The sequence below is a fragment of the Cimex lectularius genome, unplaced genomic scaffold (genome assembly GCF_000648675.2).
Source record: "Cimex lectularius strain Harlan isolate CLEC.00 unplaced genomic scaffold, Clec_2.1 scaffold168, whole genome shotgun sequence".
Lineage (NCBI taxonomy): Eukaryota > Metazoa > Arthropoda > Insecta > Hemiptera > Cimicidae > Cimex > Cimex lectularius.
In genome coordinates, this window is record NW_019392902.1 from 699343 (window position 1) to 711844 (window position 12502).

The 12502-nt window shown below is 34.5% G+C and overlaps 1 protein-coding gene across 1 annotated transcript in view; it reads right to left on the bottom strand.

Moving 5' to 3' along the window:
* Positions 1-12502, bottom strand: part of LOC106674224 — a 324578-nt gene that overhangs the window by 118091 nt on the left and 193985 nt on the right. The window lies entirely within an intron of this gene.

The window sequence follows — 12502 nt, forward strand, 5'->3', positions numbered from 1 at the left end:
GGGCATATATTTAGAATATGTCACTAATCAATAATTTTAAAATTGACAACTGATTTACTAAAGTTGGTGGCGTTTTCGATCTGAATACAAGAACATTATTCGACAAAGATCACTGTAATTCCGTGTCTTTTAGGTCGTTATGTACACTCGCACGCGTTTTAGCTTCACGTCATGTTCATTGAGAAAACGTCAACAACATTTATAACTTTTATATTATTTTTTTGTTTATTTTTTTAAACATGAGACTTTTCAATTGACCTATCCTGAAATATTTAAAATAATGTTTGGACCTGTCTAATTTTTGACAGTCGAATCAGTATATATGCATCCCTCTCTCTCTCTCTCTCACTCTCTCTCTCTCTCTCGCTTTCTCTCTCTCTCTCGCTCTCTCGCTCTCTCTCTCTCTCTCGCTCTCTCGCTCTCTCGCTCTCTCTCTCTCTATCTATCTCTCTCTCTCTCTCTCTCTCACTCTCTCTCTCCCCCTTTCAATATCTCTACCAATTTCTACCTCTGTATATATTTGGCTACCGACCTATTATATTTGCAAGCATAGATTTAACATTTAACAACAAATTATACTATAATTCTTTCCTGTTAAGACACAATAATATTAATTATTATTTAATTGACTGATATTTCAATGCTTAAGAAAATTATAATTCCGATATTCGTATCAAAATCATAAAATAGAACATTTTAAAGGCAGCATTAAATTCAACCCACAATAAAAATAGTTAATTTTAAAAACAATATTTTATTTATTGTTCAAAACTGAGTATTTATTTTAAATACTTCGTTAAAAAGTAATAATTTAAGTTTCATAAATTACATGAATTCAGTAGCATGCACAGCCTTGTAATACATTTAAGCAGACTATACAATTTTCCTCAGGAATTTGTTATAACATGAAAAACATTCTATGAGAAAAATATATAGGTTCGAGCCCCACGGGTCGTGCCACTCATCTTTCATCTCAAACTCAATTTAAATAAAAGTAATTAATTAATTTAAAAAATACTTTGGTTAAGTTGACCTATAAAAACATATATAACTATAATTGTGAAATATGTTTAAACCAAATTTACAAGGTCTTATGTATTTTGCTTTTATTGTTTTTCCCTTCATGTTTTAAAGTTCTGTGGTGTCTTAAAGGTTAAGTATTAATCTAACGTAATGTGTTCCTCACCGTCTCTTATGTGGAAGTTCCATGCTCTAAGCTAACCTTTATTTTACGCTAAAATCTTTATTTTGATATTAGTGTATCAATTCATTAGTTAAAAAGGATTGTTATACTCACAAACTCGTTTCAACTTTTAACCTAATCTATTCCTATCTGACTTGTTTCTAATAGCCATGACATATGCTGTTCCCTAATCTAACATAACACCAACCGTTACTCTAACCCGTTCCTAAAAATAACCCTAACGTAACACTCTCTAATCTATCTGTTCCTATCCTAACCCAACCCATTGGCAGTAACGCAAAAATTGTCACACAAAACAATTTTTATCCCAAAACCATATCCACGTTAAAACTAATCACAGAAAGAAGTAATAAAATATACGTAATATACTAATAAAAATCCTCCGGCGATGCAATTAAAACTGGTAGTGATTTAACTGGTACGTTGAATTAAAAAAATCCAATTCAATCCCGTCTGAACACGATAGTGTTAACCCCATTAACAACAAGAGAGGCATTATATAGTTTTATTACGGCTGTAAAATTTATGTTAGTTTAATTTTCAGGTGGTATCTCGCTTTGATTTTTTTTTATTAGCACCGTAGGATTACGACAATTTGCAATTCAATCCGTGTACCGTATTCCGTCGCGTCGGCCCAAAATCCATTTTAATTAAAATATCGAAATCCGTTAGGAAACTGTGTTAACAAGTTTATTCAAGTTGATTGTCCTAGGGTTAAAATTTCCTATCACCCTTGAGAGAAAGTTGAAATTTAACTATATTCGGTCCTTATATCCTGACGATAAAACAAGGTCGCGACGGAGCAAGTTTCTCAATCCTTAAAGATCGTGACATGATCATATTTCAAAATCAAACACCTCCCTCAAACTTTATTATTATTCATTTGTCTTAATATATTGTTAAAGCTATGAACTACCGTATTTAATTTATTTTATATAAACGCTAATATAGTTTGTCATAATGATTACAATAATAATTAAGCTTAATCGTAAATAAAACAATGTTTTCATTAAATTCATAATAGGCATTTAATTCCATGGCCATTATCTTCCAATTGTTATTTTAAAATCATACACACATATTTTAATATCATTAATTAATTTTAAATTCAGTAACTCTACTGTAGGCTGCTGTATAGTAGCGGAGCAGCAGAAACAAGCCTGGGCAGAAGAGGACAAAACACCTGAAAATGTCCTCCGTTCGTGTGAAGGCGTATGCAACCTGAGGTTTTTACTCTTGGGTGAAGAAAAGCCAAGTCCTGAAGGATACACATGGCTGCCCTTAGGAAAGTTTTTGGATCTGGTAAAGGGTTTACGAGGAGATCTAGATAATGGATATTGCACAATACACCAATATTGGTCGAAGTGCGAAACGTCGTTAAGTTCTCCACTACTTTTAACCTTAAACCATAACCTAAAATTACCAGTGTCGGTTAGTTCATCTGTAAGTGTGCTATATTTCTTCCTATATCAGCATTATTGTATACTGTTTCCTGAGAAACAAACTTTATTGGAATATAAGTGACAAGGCACATTGCATTAATCACTAAAGTTATTTATTTACGTTTTAGTAGCCAATTGACCAAGTTACATCTTTCAATTAATTATTCTTTCCGTGTAAGATCTTGGTTGAGATAAAAAAGTCAGTGTCCCGAGCGGGATTCGAACCCACGACCTTCGGTTAAATACGCCGCTCTAACCTCTTGATCTATCGTGACTTCGATCAATTCGGACACGAACTTCCCACCTCAACCTACAACCGTTCTAATCTTCCCTCTTTTTACCATTTTCAAATGTCGTGTAATCGGATTCGATTCTCAGCGACTTATGAAGTGGCCACGGGGAGCTGTTTAGTGAAGTGATACTTCTTTTTCCTTATTACACAACATCCGATTACACTTTTTTATCTCAACCAAGACCTTACATGGAAAGAATAATTAACTGAAAGTTATTTATGTTGAACTTATTGTTACCTCAAGAGTAAAACGTGTTTTGTTATTGCGGAGGCCAATGTAAGAGGAGATTCTAACTGCTGGAATCGCCCAGAGACGGTTAACAAAGAGAAGTTAACAAAACTTCAGCATCTAGTAAAAAGTGTGCTTCTCGAAGAATCTGGACAATTATGGAAATTGCACAATAGACCTGATCGGTCTCGGTGTGATAGGTTGCGGAAGAGGACGACTCCTTTTAGCATTAAGCCACCCACATAAATACCACCTCCTTCTGTCTTCCAGTACTTTAATAAATAAGGATAATAACAGTGAGCTTAATAAACCACCTTGCTTTACACCTGCTTTAATCTAAAACTCCTAACATCTAAATCGCATCCTGCCCAACGAAAGAGTTACATTGCATTACTATACAGGTAATTAAGTTAGATTCTTTTTAAATAAACAAATTGCGATTGAAAATTTCAGCCTAAACCGGAAGATAGTACAATCTGTATCTACAGTTCAAAATACTTAGATTTAATTTTATTTTTATAAGTTTCAATGTGTAGTTCAATAAAAATGAACCTAATGTAAAACGTAATTCTATCAGTAACAGGAACGGTCTAAAGATTTCAGAATTAGAAGTACATTTTTTCCGTAGTTTTTGTATCGTTCTACGCTAAGGTGTAGAACGGAAAAAAATAAAAAGCGGACCTTTAAAAATTCAAACAATTCCCTCGAGATCAGGGGGAGGCAGTTTTATTTCATTCTGTAATAGCCGGTGAGGTGTGCAATGGTAAAACCGGGTCTGAAAACAGGCTGTAACTGGAGGAAAAGACGGAATATCACCTGCTCTGACCATGGCTTAGGATTTGCATTTAGAAAGAGACGTTAGAGTAGACTTTAATCCCGGCCAAACCAACCCGAAAAGGGGTACTTCTCAACCGCATAACCCGAACCCTTTTCCCCCACTGGCAGAATTTCAAAGAATACTCCCTATGATCTCACCTTGTATTTTAATGTAATTACGGTTATGTGCTAACGATTTATACATTTTTTTTGCAAGTGAGGATAAAAAATAATAAACGTTCGCTTAAATTGAATGTAACAAAATCCATTTTTTTTTAGTTCTACCATTAATGTGTCAGGTCCATAACATTGACATGTTTAAAATCGTAGAGTTTTCCAAATGAGGTTTGATTTTCTTTCATTTTTTTTTCAATGGAATGAACTAAACCAACAATATATTTCACCAAAATAATTATTTTAAACTTTTTAGCCCCTTCACCGCACCAGAACAAAAAGATACAACGCAATATTTGCCAACTCATTTTTTAAAAACTACTGATGAAAAACAACTCGGTTCATTTAGTTTAAAATTATATCCAATATCGTTTTTGATTATTTTCATGTCATTAGGAGCTTTCGTAGTCAAAATAAACGGGAAATAATTCTTTGTTTACTTCCCTCGTTTCATTTTGTACAGATTAAATAAGCACAAAAAAGTAGCATTATACCCTTCCATTCTGTCAAGCCTAAAGATCGCTTTCAGTTCTCAATTTCTTTCTTTAGTTGATTTCATTTTATATTTTTCTTATTGTTAAACCTTTTTTCACTCCATTTAAATGGCTCAGACATTTGAGTGAGTAAGACAGTGTCAGCTTCATATTATAATTAGAGGAAGGATACAGCCAAAGCGAAATCGGCAAGAGACTGAGTGTAAATAACTTTAAAATCGGAAGGATAAACAAAGCTTCATACAAGAAGGCCGCGGTCGACCTAGGTCTCATCTAGACGAGAGAGAGAGAGAGAGAGAGAGAGAGAGAGAGAGAGAGAGAGAAAGAGAGAGAAAGAGAGAGAGTGAGAGAGACGAAGGATTCATCCGTCACCAGCTCTAAGAAACCACAGCATTACGGGAAATGAGATAAGAAATCTAATACGACAAGTCGGACATGTTCGATTTCCTTCAGTACTGTAAGTAGACGGCTCAATGAAAATAACTTTAAATAACGTCTTCGTACCACGTCTGATGGTCCATCTAGTCCTAACTTGTCTTGGAGTTAGTAGTTTTGCAGCTAGTTTATGAAATGATCCTTTAATGAACATTTTCGCATGTCATCCTCTTGAGAAAGATGGAACTGAAGACATTCTTAACCAATTGTCTTATATATTTAAGTGGTATGCCCCAAAGGGTTCAAGGGCTGATACTGATAGGAGTCCTGATCGAACTTTCTTTGGCCAATTTATCGGCCTCTTTGTTGCCCTTATGCCCAAAATTAGAGTAATTATATTTTTGTCTCTGACAGGTCTTCGTTTCGATCCCAAATGAGTCTATATTTTACTACCGATGAAGTTATTGACTTAAGTGCGGCTTGGCTGTCAAGATGATCGTTATTCTTTTGGTCGTTAATACTACCCCGTTTGATATCCTGGAACAGTGTTCAGTAGCCAAATCTTTCCCTGTTTTTTCTTATTCCTGAAAATATATGCACAGGATTATTTCTGCTGGTCTGGTTTATGCATGTACCCCCAGTGTCTGTAATACCTAATCAACAGTCCTACTATTATTCTAGTCCTAACACAACGATTTTTTCACGTCTCTGTCTTGGAGTGCATTTCCATTGAACAAAGTGCTTATTCTTAATCCTGACTGATCACTTTACTACGTCACTTTTACTGGTTTTTATTTTCCAACCCTCTATGGAAAATGGTTTGAATTTAAAACACGTAGTAGTTGTAAACTAGTGAGAATTGGCGAACACAGTAAAGCGATCAGTGTCTGCTAGTTCAACATAAGTCCATCCATAACACCAACATTAACTTGTGGCCATTTATAAACGAACTGAAACGCTATTTCGTAAACAAACCAGGGTTAATTCAGTATTTTGGTATTGTGAAAGAATGAATAAGAAAAAATTTTTTTTTTAAACTTTGACACATGTTGTGAGAAATATCGAGCGTACACGAAGACAAATCAAGGGTAAAAGATTGATATTTTTGAAAATCCCAGAAGGAAATATGAAATCGCCGATTTGTCAACGGCATGGTACGAAAGGTCTGTTTTGTCCAGTCAGACCAGTTTCGTCTGAATACGATCTTCCTTTGTTATCGACCTATAAGAAGAGCGAGTCACCAGAAAAACCACCACACTGAAGAACCTATTTTAATAAGAAAAATCTCACCAACAAAGAATCTCACAGTTTAGGTCTGTATGTGTTGGCTTTCTTACAATTTTTGAAATTGAAAGATAAACAAGCAATTCAGAATGAACAGGATAAGCTAGTGCTAGAATCCATTTGATGTCTTTGTGATTTCCTTCGAAATCTCATGAATTCGGCCTTGTAGGAAAAGTAGAAGCCTAGGTATTAAATTTAATTTAATCTGAAATCCACAATTTACTATCCTTTCAAAGTCATTAATCTTTATTGCTAAATATTTACCTAGATCTATTCAAACTTTGTAGGAGCAAGTTATTTCTGTCAAAAAGAGTTAATACAAACAAAACATTAAGATATCAAGTACTCGATCTGTTATGTTACATTATACCAGAAAGTAGTATAATTTATTACAATTTTCAATAATGAATAAAAGTAGGTACAAATTGTTTTTCATCAAAATCAAATTACACGATGCAAAAAAAGTTAATTGAGAATTATTTACTCTGAAGAAAAATAAATCATTTAAACCAATTTTCGTCTCTCAAGTTTACCGTAGGTGAAACTTTTTTTCGTTTTTTAGAACAGAACCCTAAAAGTATTTTTTTAATGATGCTGAACAAGAGCAGATTTGTTAATTACCCTGGCAAGCTTTAGCTGATGATTTAGTTATGAGACGGGAGTTTGTAAAAAGACTGAACGGTACACATTTTCTTTTGCCATTAGTTTCCGAAATACTTTCAGGATTTCTATTTGAAATGAGTTTTGTGAATTGATATTATTTTTTTAGTTAGTTTAGTTATTTAGTTTTTATTATTAAGTTATTAATAATCATTTTTAAAACTATTATTAATAATAGTTTAGGTAATTAATTTCACAACTCTTATATGCCAGAGCCATAGACAAAGTTAAATTAATAGCCAGGCCAGTTGTAATAATCTTCTATTAAATTCAAGGCTCATTGAAATTCACGAAAAAATAGCAAAGAAATATTATTTGATGAAATATAATTTTGTTAGTAATAATTTTTGAGGTTTTCTTCTTAGAGTTTGCCTAGTGAATCTGTAGTTTGGTATTTTCCAATAATTTTAATCTCAACGTTCTACAACTTTCAAATTTCTTTGTAAAAATATAGTACCTACTTACAGTAAGTTGTTTTTACGATCCGGATTTGGAGCCTACAACTCAGCATCAGTTTGAAGGAGCTCCACCTGATGATGTAGGTTTGACGGGCAATCAATCTATGCGACTCATCAGACATAGAATACCATCAGGAACCCTCAACAATACGGACATCCTTGATACTATTTCACGATTTATAAAAAAGACGAAAAACATAACGAAATTGATAACATATCTTATTTACCATTAAAATACTTACAAACACACAAATTACAACAATTCACAAAAATAATTTATATCATTCCAAACACTATATCAAATAAAAGGAAAAACGATCGACGACCCGAAACGGAAGAAAAAAAGACTCCATGAACACAAACATGGAAGTCACCAACAAAAAAGCGTAACGCCATATCACTTGCCAACCACTTGCATCTTTAGAAAAGAAACTTGACTTCATAGAAATCACACAGACCCATCACTGAAGAAGGCGAAATCAAACACATCACCCCTCAGACCATAGGAGAAAATTTCACAATGTAACATTTAACAACAATTGATTTTGAGTTAATATTAAACTGTAATAATACATATGTAAATTAAATGAAGTATGAATAATTGAAAAAGCAAACTTAAAATAGTAAAAAGGGGAAAAGTAGGTTTTAAAATTTCTAGTTGTTTTAAGTTATTGTTCAAAATTTAAATCAATAAAGAAATGTTATTTTGTTTATTTTATGATCACTAGGCCTCTGGACTTTAGCCACCGTAAACCCAGTTTTTGAGTAAGGGTCATAAAAAATAATCCAGCAGGGCGAGATCGGGTGAACGAGCCGGCCCATTGTATAGGACCTTACGTGCCGAACAATTTTCTTGAAAAAATACGGTCCAGATATGGCCGGGTAAGTCGGGAATTGTATGATGTGCATCGATCTCAAGCACCTCCTTGACGACCGAGAAAGGGAGCTATTTTATATCATGGAGCTCTCAGAAAATAATACCGGATTTTCTTCACTTGACGTCTGGGTCAAATAAACTTTGGGAAAGTGTAGGCGATAAATTAGATTTGTTACTTACTCTCATCACCACGACGATTTGTGCTCCAATTGTTTTAATATTAAGCGTTCAAAAATAGTGTTTTGTTAAAGGAATGGATTTTTAGACGATATGATATTGAATAACATCAGGCTACACAGGGTAAAAAGTAATAAGGAGAAAATCCATACAATTAATGGATTAAATCGGTGTGAGGCCCACTGTTAAACACTACCAGTGAAAGCCACCAATTGTTCGGAAAAGTCTTCCTTGCGGGTCCTTTCCCTGGAGATTAAGTTTTTTATATAAGCATTTGTAACAAATAAAAGGGAATTTCTAGAATAAATTTTATTAACCTCTGGGCACTTCAACCTCAATTCAAGCCTAACATAAACATATAAAATTATGTATTAATCAAATAAATATAAAAATAAAATATATTAAAATTATTGTTCCAACTTCCACTCTCCAATACCAAATTATTAAATTTAAAGACTTCCTGACATAAAATAGTAATATTAAAAAAGAACCCAAAAATCGAAACAAATTCACCCACCGGTCAAATTTAATTTACTTCAATATATTTGTCGCCTTGTACTTCATCGAAAGCCTCAGGATAACTTAACGGCCTCTCTAATCGCGAAGTCCAAACTATCCCAATATTTTAACATATATCCTCGGGTTTGACGGGTGGGTGACAACATCAAAATCGTTAGGGAAGTACACTTTGATCTTTCAAGTACATACTATTAATGCTTCGATCGTAGAAAATCTGACAGTAGGGTGACACTGACAAAGACCACATAATGTTAGAAATCCAAGCGCCCCTAAAAGTACGTAAAATGTCAAACAGTGAATGCATTTACAACTTTCAAAACCTGGGAATTGTTGTAATTGAGTGAACAAAGAAATTGTGGGAAATAAACAGCAGATAAACTAGACAAGGGAGGACCTGCAAAACCAACCATACACGAAAGGCTCCATGTGTAAAAACAAAACTTGCAAACACATTGCGATAGTTAGACAAGGTCAAAGATCAGCCGGAGCTTGACTGGTCCTTTGAAACTGAAAAACATCTAAAAACAAGTCTGTAAACAATGGCTGATAAGCTGTGAGTAGGGACGGCCACCCATAGAGTCTTCAAAAGCCACCAAATTAAGAATCTTAAATTTTAAAACAAGGGATTTTTTTTTACTTTAAAGTCACATAAAATTCTATAATGGCAAGTATTACACACAGGATTTTTGACAGGTACAGAAACAAAATGTAATATAAAAAACCCATCCTACCTAAAGCTTCTTCAACATCTAACGTCCGGTACACTAGACAACATGGTGATACATAGTTCCATGTTTTGACCTTATTACTCCCAAAATCCACCAACACTTCCCCACAAAAGCCAATATAATCATTACAAACCTATTCAATCCTGTTATTCCTACAACCTCCTACCTCCTACAGTTTGGGAACACTTCTATATCCAAATAACCAAAAGCTTACCCATATAGTGAAATAAAAAAAGCATTTATTTAAAAAAAAGTCTAATGTTAAATATGCAAATTTTAAATTATGGGCATTAATGTCATTACATCCAAAACATCATTTTCTCTTTAGTGCAGTACTATACTAAGGATTTTCTTGGCGTAAACCAAGCTTTTGATCGATTTTGGCAACTAGGCTGGCTGTTCATCTCGTAGGCAGTCTTTCCTCCAGTTATTGGACAATCTTCACTGCTATCTGACTGACTGTTCTTTCAGAATCATTGAACTCTTGACGTAATAAGCTACTCGCGTTCCTCCGAGTAGCGTTCTGACCCTCCAGGCGTATACAACTGACATCCCATCCTCCAGCCACGTCGTTTCCAATCACAACTATCATCAACACCACACACTGCTAGGTTTTGGTGTAAAGAGAAAAGAATAAAATTTACCTTATAAATTGCATTCTTCGAAAAAAATTCCTTTCCCAGTATTCTTTAGTAATATCCTCCTCCGAACTGCTGACAATGTGCTATATCTAGAGGTATCTTTGACAAAAAACGTTTGACTTGGAATCCACATAGACGACTTAAATCTAAACAAACCTAAAGAATTATGACGTGTGACGTTTTTACGCCTTCTTAATTAATGTTCTAACTCATATCTCATAAATAAAACTGTTTTTGTAATACCATAGTGATTCCGATATCAATTCAAGGATCGAAAGCGTGGATTCATCCAGAAAATCTCAAAAACTCTTGTTTTATATCGTGATGCAACCCTCATCTCCCGTTGGAGGTTGCTGATTTTGACCTGGAATTGTTATTTCTGCACTGTCGCATTGTGTGGTCAGTAGATAACTGTTTGATGGATATCTATCATTTTTCGTCGTCCATCATTCTTGGTCTGTTGCCAGAGGTGGTTAGACATCATCGCTTTTGAGGGAACTGACCAACAGTTAAATTAAGCGGGTCGAATACAGATCAATTTATTATCCATTTTAATGTTGTTACTATTTATTATTTTGGAGAGTTTTTGTGAAAAATTTTGTCCTCGACTTATGAACGATTTGAACCTAATAGCTTAAAAATGTTGCGATCAGACTTTTCGTAGAAGCGTACAAGGCGATAACTATTGGGTTGTCCGGAAAATAATGCAGGATTTTGGTATTAAACAAAAAAAAAGAAACTAGTTACTTTAAAGCAATGTTCTTTAATCAAAATAATTTCCCATACNATGAGTAATCCTGTAAACGTAAACAGAATATTTTATATAGATTTTTTTTAATGAAAACTTAAAATCCTGCATTATTTTCCGGACAACCCAATAATTGATGAGCTCTGTCTGGGCTGCGGTAGGCCGCACCTTAGTTACTCTAAGTCCATTGTTCCTTTTGAGGGCATTGTACCAACTGAGGAACTTTGGTAATAATCCAATAGGAAATATCCCAACTATGTGCGCGAGGAAGAGATTGTGAGTTTGGTCGTAGGGGCGGGGACGAGGTTAGCATTTACTCAGCCACGGGTTTGATCAAGTTGAACAAATGTTATCCTCATCTAAAAGGAGGTTAACCGGGATCCGCACAACTGCCGTGGTCTAATTAAATTGTTAACACAACCCCCTGGCATACTCATTCACGAGTTTCTAAGTGTTACCCTACGTTCTGGCGAAAAATCTTCATTGTTGTGTACACATTTGTGATTTTTACAAAAATCCAATTGAAAAATTGCTAGTAGAAAATTATAAATTTCACAATAAACCTTTTAATATAATTATTATTTTATTTGTACCCTATATATTCCTATATATTTTTTCCTACTTATTACAAATATTATTAAAAAAACGTTTTTTTTACACGGTGGAAACTCTAACGCTAATGCCAGCGCTGCATGCGGAGGACATATGCAATGGGAAACCAACCAATGCCGGCACTCAGTGTGAGGGATTAGAAGCAAGGAGGTCCCGAGTGCATATATTAAGGCTATGTGGCAGGTTCTTGGGATAGGAATGTGTAGAGGGCTCAATGCTCGATGCTAGGATAGATCGATAGGTTGGTGTCAAACTTTCAAAAACGGAAACGGATCAGTTCGTTGAGAAAATGAATGTTGAAGTGGTTGTGAGAGTTAGTTTCGTAATAAGGAGCTGTGAAAATTGGTCTGAAGACATTTGATTAGAAGTATCGGATGAATGTTGGATGTCTTGGCGGAACCCTACTATTCCATTCCGTATGCCCAAAGTGGTCGCAGAAAAGTCTAGTATACGGTTAGTTAAGTTTTGACGATCTAGTCAGCTTTTGATCCTAGAAGCTTTTGTAGTTGTCCAGGACTTCTGTTGGGTCTCTTAAATCTTGAATGGGGATTCCATGTCAGTCTGTTGTCTAGGTACAGTCCTAACTATTTGACTTGAATGAAAGTCGAAATCTCATTGTTATTCATGTACAGTGGAAGGGCAAGACTGTTTTTTCAATGTGAGTATACACTGAGTAATTTTGCTTCATGCTTCATGCTTCTTCAGTCTTCGTATAGGTTTGCTGATGGTATTGAGGTATTCAGGTAGGTCAGTAGTATAGATGATATAAAGG